At 51.5% G+C, this 7455-nt stretch overlaps 2 long non-coding RNA genes across 3 annotated transcripts in view; one reads left to right on the forward strand and one right to left on the reverse strand.

Annotated features, from left to right (window-relative positions):
* Positions 1-7455, reverse strand: part of LOC107155799 — a 60786-nt gene that overhangs the window by 45975 nt on the left and 7356 nt on the right. Inside the window, exon 1 of one of the 2 annotated variants that reach the window (XR_007347538.1) lies at positions 7234-7429. The exons of the other annotated variant lie outside the window; for it this stretch is intronic. This is a non-coding gene — a long non-coding RNA (uncharacterized LOC107155799). Of the gene's footprint in view, positions 1-7233; positions 7430-7455 lie in introns of those variants that run through there. 2 annotated transcript variants of the gene reach the window in all.
* On the forward strand, positions 4477-6077 carry LOC125616789. The gene is made up of 2 exons (XR_007347539.1): positions 4477-4898; positions 5561-6077. It is a non-coding gene; the product is annotated as an uncharacterized LOC125616789 (long non-coding RNA).

Consider the following 7455-nt stretch of genomic DNA (forward strand, 5'->3'; position numbering starts at 1 on the left):
AGTCGCGGGCCGGCGGCCGCCGCTTTGTTCCCGCCTGTTTGCTCTGCCGAAGCAGAGCGCAGTATATTGACTAAAGCGGATTAGAGGGTCGCGCCCCGGCGGCTGGCGACCAGCGGACCTCCCAGGGGCGGCCGGCCAGGCGCGCGCAGGCCCCTTCCCCGCGCAGCCGCGCCTCGCCCGGCCCCCAGGGAAACTGAGGCTCGGCCACGCTCTCCCGGCTGAGACGTGCGCGGCCAGCTCTGGGTCCTGCAGGCACCGGGCAGACCCCGTGTCTCACTGGCGGTCCACGTGCAGACGTCACCAGAAGCCCCCACTGAGCCTTTGAAGCCAACACGGACGTTGTATCAATTCCTGGGCCCTGAATTTTTAGAAACGTCCGCCCTTTCCAGTCCTGCACGTCCAGGGCAGGACGTTCGTATTACAGGGAAGCAAATCGCACTTGCCTGAGGACTCAGAAATGTTTAGCTGGAAACATGCACAAATTTTCCCAAATCACAAAACCCTGCAGCATTATAGTTAAAAAAATAAAATCCCCACCTCTTAACACAAGCATGCACCCCAGACATAAATAGCAGGCGACTTAAGTATGCAAAGAAATGTTTTGAGATATAGATGCGTTTGAAAGTATGACTAAAGGAAAAAATTATGTTCTTTTTCTTTTCTTTTCTTTTTTTTAAAGGCAAATGATGAGCATGAAAACCCACCGAGATTTCCAACCAAAACTAGTTTACCATCTGATATTCTGAATCTGGGATCTTTATCCTTCTTCAGTAATGCACTTGCAGCATCCGTAGAAGAGGTTTTAAATACCAAGCAAGAGAGGCCAGAAGCACAGCTCCAAGTCAGGCACTGACCAAATGTCCAAGAAGGAGATGGTCTTCCTTCCTCATGCTGCCAGTTTAAGGGACAAAACTACTTCTTAAATCCACACGAAATCTTGAGCTCTTTATGCCCTGGTTGTGTGAGTAAGTATATATGTTTGATTAGGGACTCCATCATATTTGATTAGTAAGCTATCTTTTTTAAAGGAACAAATCTTTTATAAAAGACCAAAGAGTATTTACATACTATGCGTATTTGTTGGCCTAACGAATATTTCTGCTACCTGCCTTCTTTGCCCAACAACCAAAGGAAAACATACCTTTAGTCTGGATTTCTATTACAAGCCTTTAAAAATGATTTTTTTTCTGGTTTATAAAAATAGCACATATTTAAGGAATGCACAGGAAAGTCTAGTATATTAGCCATTTAAGAACAAAATATAAAGAGATATTTTAGATACAGATAATTTACGAAGTAAGTAGAAAATATGGATTAAGTATAAAATACACAGAAAAAAAGAAAATTCATCTCTGTGAATTTATTCACCTCTGTGATATTATTCATCCAAAAATAATGTCTGTGTGTCTCCTTTTCAACTAGCACTCAGGCATACAATGACAAGGTTTATATACAGACTCACTCTTAAGGAAATGTTGTATTCCTTACTTACTGTGACTTTACAAATTCTTTGTCAACACCATTTTAAGGGTGATACAATGTGTCATTACTTCGTTCCAAGGTAATTTATTGCCCTGTCCCCTACTATTTCATATTTTATTTCTTGCTAATATTTCTTTTTTTAAATATTTTCATTAGTTATTAATATACTTTATTTATTTGTTTACATGCGGTGCGGTGCTGAGAATCGAACCCAGTGCCTCACACACGCTAGGCAAGCGCTCTACCACTGAGCTACAACCCCAGCCCTCTTGCTAGTATTTCTGTCCTATAACTAACACTGCAAATCGTGAGCCTGCCTGGAAATTTGTCTGTAACATGGCTTACTAATGAATTTCGAATGATCTGTTGTTAAAATTTGGAGGCTGCTGCCCAGACATTCTAAGGGGATGAGGCTGACTCTGCAGATTTCGTTTATCCTACCAGCAAGGAACTTGTCGATTCTGGAATTCCCTTTGCCTCACAGTGACTCCAGAAAGCAATGAGGAAGGAAATCTGCTGGTCTCATCTCCAGGGACCTGGTTCTATGAAACCTTCAACCTTCACCTGACCAACCTGTGGGCCCAGCTGGGGCACATGCCTGGCCGTGAGAAGGCATTTGGGGATTGTGCCCTTACACTTAAGTTCTAGCACATTCCTGCCTCCCAAAGTGCTTGCACTAAGCCCACTGCTCAGCAGGTCTCCGTCAGGCCCAAGCTGGCACGTTGGAAGCATCATCTCAACAGTACTGACCAGACATTGCCCGTCTAAGAAGTGGTCTGCAGGATCTAGACCAAGTGTCCTTCCTCACTGGGGAACTGAGCTTCAGTGCTGCCTTCTGCCACCTCCCCGTGCTGCAGGCTTCCTGTGTTTTCTGGCTGGCTGGCCTGCCTGTCCTTCCGTCTCCTGCCCCGGGAAGACCTCGCTTGTTCATCTCTGAGTCTCCCTCACAGCGCCCATCCATGCCTGGATCCTGCTCTCAGCCTTGGCTCTGCCATGGGTCTGTGCTGGTAGTAGTTCTGGCCTGTACCAGCTAGACTTCCAAAACTGCAGGGGCAGGAGGCTGGTGCCAGGGATCCTGAGGCCTTGTCCCTGACCCCCCAGGGCCTGAGCTGGCACCTGGAAGAGGCAGCCTTCTGGAAGAGGAACCAGCAAGAACGAGCAGAGAAGTTCAACGGTGTCACCTGATAGATAGCTGCAGGGACCAGGGAGAAGGGAATATGAAAATGTGGCCAGAGCGGTCTCTGCGTGGGGGGATGAACAGTTTCCCCCTCGTATGCATTTCCTATATTTTCCAAATTTTCTGCACTGAGCAGAATTAGAAAAGGACTATATGACTGATATGTCCATGATATGTCAAGTAGTTATAATTCATACTTAAGAATGAAATTAACTGTTAATATTTGTGAATTTAACATAAATAGCAATCATCTGTATTGCCAGAAGAGTGGCAGTTCCCGTGTCTCTAGCCCTTTTCCCCTGCACAAAGACACCTTCAAATAGAAAACAAAACTGGGCAGCTCTACCATGTCAGCCCTGGCTGCTGCAGCCACGTTCCCTGCAACAGCCCTTGACAGTGAGCAGGGCTGGACACTGTGCTCGTTTTAAACTGGGTAGGCCCAGTGTGGAGGAGTGAAGAGCGCTTGGGTTCCCCAGAGGCACTTCTGGGCTGTTTTCCCAGGGGACCCAGTGGGCTTCCTATCAACCCCAAGCACTTCCCACAATGCCTGTGGCCAGGGGAACTGCAGGCGCAAACCTTGTTTTGGGTAATGGTATTTGCATGGGTCTCTATATCATTTGAGGTGCCTGAGCCAGCTTGTGGGTCATGCTGGGAAGTGGCCTGGTTGAGAGTGACAGTGTCTCAGCCAGGTGAGACTCTTTTCCACACGATTACATTAGAGCCGAATGCCACACTCCTCCTTGGAAGGAAAAATCGTTCACAGGATGAGGACTCAGTGCATGTCTGGGATGCGTCCACCCAGGACCCCACGGCTGCAGGGAGATGCCACCTCTTTCCTCTGTCTGTTGAGACAGGGCCATTGCTATCCCCTGGATAACAGCCGGGAGGCCAATCTCCAAACTGACGTATTTGATATTAAGTAGCTTCCTTTAAAAACTGGGTTAAAAGGCAAATCAGCGTGCTGTTTTCTACTCAAAAAGGCAATTTCTAAATTTGGGTTTAAAAAAAAAAATGTACTCCAGCTTGAAAAGCCCAAGGCTCTCAGAGGCAAGTAAGATACACCACTCTGTGCTAAAACCATCTTAGCTGCTGAGAATAAATCAGAACAAAACGATGTGCGCCGAGCACACGTCTCCCATCCCTGCTCTCTGAAGGCAGAGTGGGCCAAGTTGCTGCACGCAGACCCCTCCTGTCCCAGGAGCCCACTGCCCCACACCAGAGCCCCAGCATGTAAAGGCCAGGCTCCAGGGTCCCATGTACCGGACAGACAAGGCTTTCCCCACGCCAAAGGCAGTTTCGGTGCTAGACGCGGATCCAATTATAAAATAAATAATCACAAAATACAATCAACAGGTAAGATGACTAAATTGGACACATTTATTTCTTCCAAGAGAAACGTCGGGCACTTGGAATTTTTAAGCTGTAGGTAGATGGGCACATTTTCAAAAGACCCCTGATTGTACTTCCCCTCCTCACACTGGGCACTAGAAAACATCTCTGCTTTCTAAAACAAAAACACATGCCACGTTAATTCAGCAAAGAAAAACCAACGTGCAGAATCTTCGCAGAGATGATTTTTAAATTAAAAAGAGAGAGAAACTGTTAGCTGTGTTTTATACCTTTTGGGGGGAAATTACCTTCCGCGAGTGTCAATAATTTAACTGTCAAATCAAAACAAAACGCTACTTCAGCCTCTGAGGCTCTGGGACAGCAGCGTGGAAGGAGGAATTTAATGGTAACTACTAAATAGCAAACGCTGAGGCGGATACAGCAAAGGCCGCTTTCAAGGACTCTCCAGACAGGGCGGGGTCATCACTAATGTGTTTTATCTTATCCATCTATCTACACACAGGATTAAAATATTTATATCAGCCTGCTCACTTGAAGACACACAGTCACCAACCGCTTCAGGGCCACTCCTTAGTTTCCCAGTGTCCCTGCTCGGTGCTTCGAGAAACGTGGTCTTTGGACGTTGCGTACTTTCAAATGCTGGTGAGAGCTGAAAGCAGGGAGCCTGGCACACTCGGTTCTCTAAGTAATACGAAATCCCTCCTCGGCCACAGCCACAGGGACGCTGGCCAGCCACGGGGATCAGGACGGAGCCGGCTGAAGCCTGTTTCCCAAGAGCGGCCAGTGAAACCACGGAGGCCTGACCCAGTTTAAGGCAGCAGCGTACCTCTGGCCAGGATGGCTGCTGGAAACCAGAGCCCGGCAAGGAGGTCACCAGCCTGGCTGCCAGGTAGGCGGTGGGCAGCAGGGGGTTAACGTGGGGAGCGGGGTGGGTGCTGCAAACAAAAGCCACAGGCAGGGGCACGGGGGCTGCAGGGCCCGGCCCAACAGGCACAGACACAGGGGCTCTGTCTCCCTGCCCGCTGCCCTGGCACTGTGACTAACCACCCCACTATTGTGAGCCTGAAGCCAGCCCTTTGTATCGTCCACTGGCGTCTGGGAGCACAGTTGAAGAGCCCTTTCCACCAGTTCCCCCTTGCTCTGGAAACTTACAGCCCAACACCCATGCTTTTGGCTCCCAAGGACGCGGGGGGCTTGGTGAACCAGTAGAAGAGTCCTTTCCTGACCAAGACAGACGCTAGCAAAAAAAAAAAAAAAAGCATAAAACCAGTCTTCACCACTCTGGGAGGAAGGACATGGGGACACAGGACCCTGCTAACCCTGAAGTGTCTGAAGCAGTCATGTGTGGCATCTGAGCCCTTGACATGTGGAGAATGAGAAGCGGGACACTTATGTAGAATATGCTTAGGGTTTTCAGGACTGAGTGTGAAAAGTGTTGGCTAGCTCATTAGCTCATCGACTAGTTATTTGGGATATACAGACGTGTATTTTTTAGAGTAAATGAATTTTGTTATTAAGTGACTCTCACCTCTTTATTGTTACCTTCTAAAGCAGTTGCTGGAACACATGAGATCACAGATGTAGCTGTTTGCAGCTTGTTGAGTTTCCCTGGATGCTGCTGGACGAGCGCGTGGGTGCAGGGGCTATGGACCGCCTGGAAGCCTGCTCTTTCTTAGGGGGCAATAGCGCCCCACAATCCGACCCTCACACACTGCCCTGACCCAGCCTTGCACATGTGTGCCTCTTGAATTGGAACTTGCACACTCAGATGTCTGGGAATCCATTGTGAAACACGCATGTGTGCACATGAGGGCACACACACACACACATACACACACGCAGGGGGCCAGGCCCTGGCTTCTCTCCACAGCAGGCACCAATATCCCTCTAGCCTCTGGAGAAGCCCGATTCACAGGGAACCCAAGAACTCTTGGGGCCAGACATTGGACCCTTGGCCCTGGGACAGTCTGAACTAGCCAGGATCAGAGCTGACCTTCATGGGCCAGGGCACCTCTGCCTTCTCAGGCCCTTCCTCCATAAATATTAAAAATCATATTTTATGACTGCATTGGATTACAGACCAATATAACCTAGGCTGAACTCATTATAAATTCACTATTTTTTACTCATTTTTCCTTCTGATTATAGAAGAAATTAAAATTAAAACATTTCATGGGCCCTCAGGGCCCTGGTGGCACATGGACCTGGGCCGTACCCCAAGTTCCCACACCTGCATCTCCCTGGGCCGGGCGCGGCCTCCTCTGCGTTGGCGCTGGCCTGCTATGGCCCGGCTCACCCTCCCCTTCACCCCCAGTCCTGCTCTAATGCACAGAGCGCCAGGCCCCACTCGATGCCAGAAAACAGCCCACATAATTTTTAAAGCACAAGAACGGGCCATGAGAGAGGCCCAGGGTCCTGCTGTGACTGAGGGCCCAGGTCAGTGTGAGCTGGGACTCCCCTGGCACTGTGCTGAGGTCCCCAGCAGCGGCCCAGCCACCACCTCCAACCCCAGTAGAGGAGCCCATCAAGCAGACGCGATGGACAACATGGGCAGCAACTGGCAGTGAGCCCGCAGCCTGTGACGCGCTGAGCCCATGAGGCGCTGGGCAGTGACCCCCTCCCCAGAGCCGTGCCACGGGAGCTGCAGGTCCCAGTTTCTGGAGGGAAGCTGAGGGGGTATGGCTTTCCAGAATCTCCCAGAAAAGACATCAGGCTCCAGCCATTGGCTGCCCATGGTGCCCCGGCTGGGCCTGGGCCTAAGCCCTGCTTGGGAAGGACCAGCCGGTACAGGAGACGGTTAAAATTCTGCATCCTTTTTGCATCCGCCTCCAGAGGAAGCTCTGCTTTTTTTTTTCCCCCAAGCAGGAGGAGGGGGAAAAGCTGAGAGCAGCAATTTGCAGGCCTTGGGATGTTTTTCTCCTTGACAGACCCGGCCCCGCCTGCCTCCCTGGGCCCTTCCTCCACTGCTGTGCGGCTGGACCTGCGGCCACAGCTCCGTGTCTGCTGCTCCTGCTGGGGCCGAGCTCATGCATCCCCCCCACGGAGCCCAGGCCAGGCCCGGCGGCAGGAGGCCGGCTGGGGCAGGCAGGCGGGCAAGGCTGCCTGGCACTGCCCTCCTTTGTGCCTGCCTCCTCCGCCAGCCTGCCCTCCCCCACGAGACCTGCTCCCCGCACCCTGCCTGCTGCCCGCCAAGCATCCACCTGTGCCCACCGGGGTGCCCTCACCTTGTGGGCCCCTGGCACCCGGCCTCGGGTCCTGCTCATGCCCAGGGCGCCCGGCCACGTCCTCCACGGCTCTGCCGCTCGCCCCACCCTGCTGCCCGCGCTCGGAGGCGAGCCTGGCACGGTGCCAGGCTGCCTGGGAGCCCAGCCCGGGCAGGGCGAACTTTCCGGCGAGGGTGTGCATGGGGACTGCGGGGCGAGGCTGGTGCCAGGGGAGGGAGCGGG

The sequence above is a fragment of the Marmota marmota genome, unplaced genomic scaffold (assembly GCF_001458135.2).
Source record: "Marmota marmota marmota unplaced genomic scaffold, marMar, whole genome shotgun sequence".
Lineage (NCBI taxonomy): Eukaryota > Metazoa > Chordata > Mammalia > Rodentia > Sciuridae > Marmota > Marmota marmota.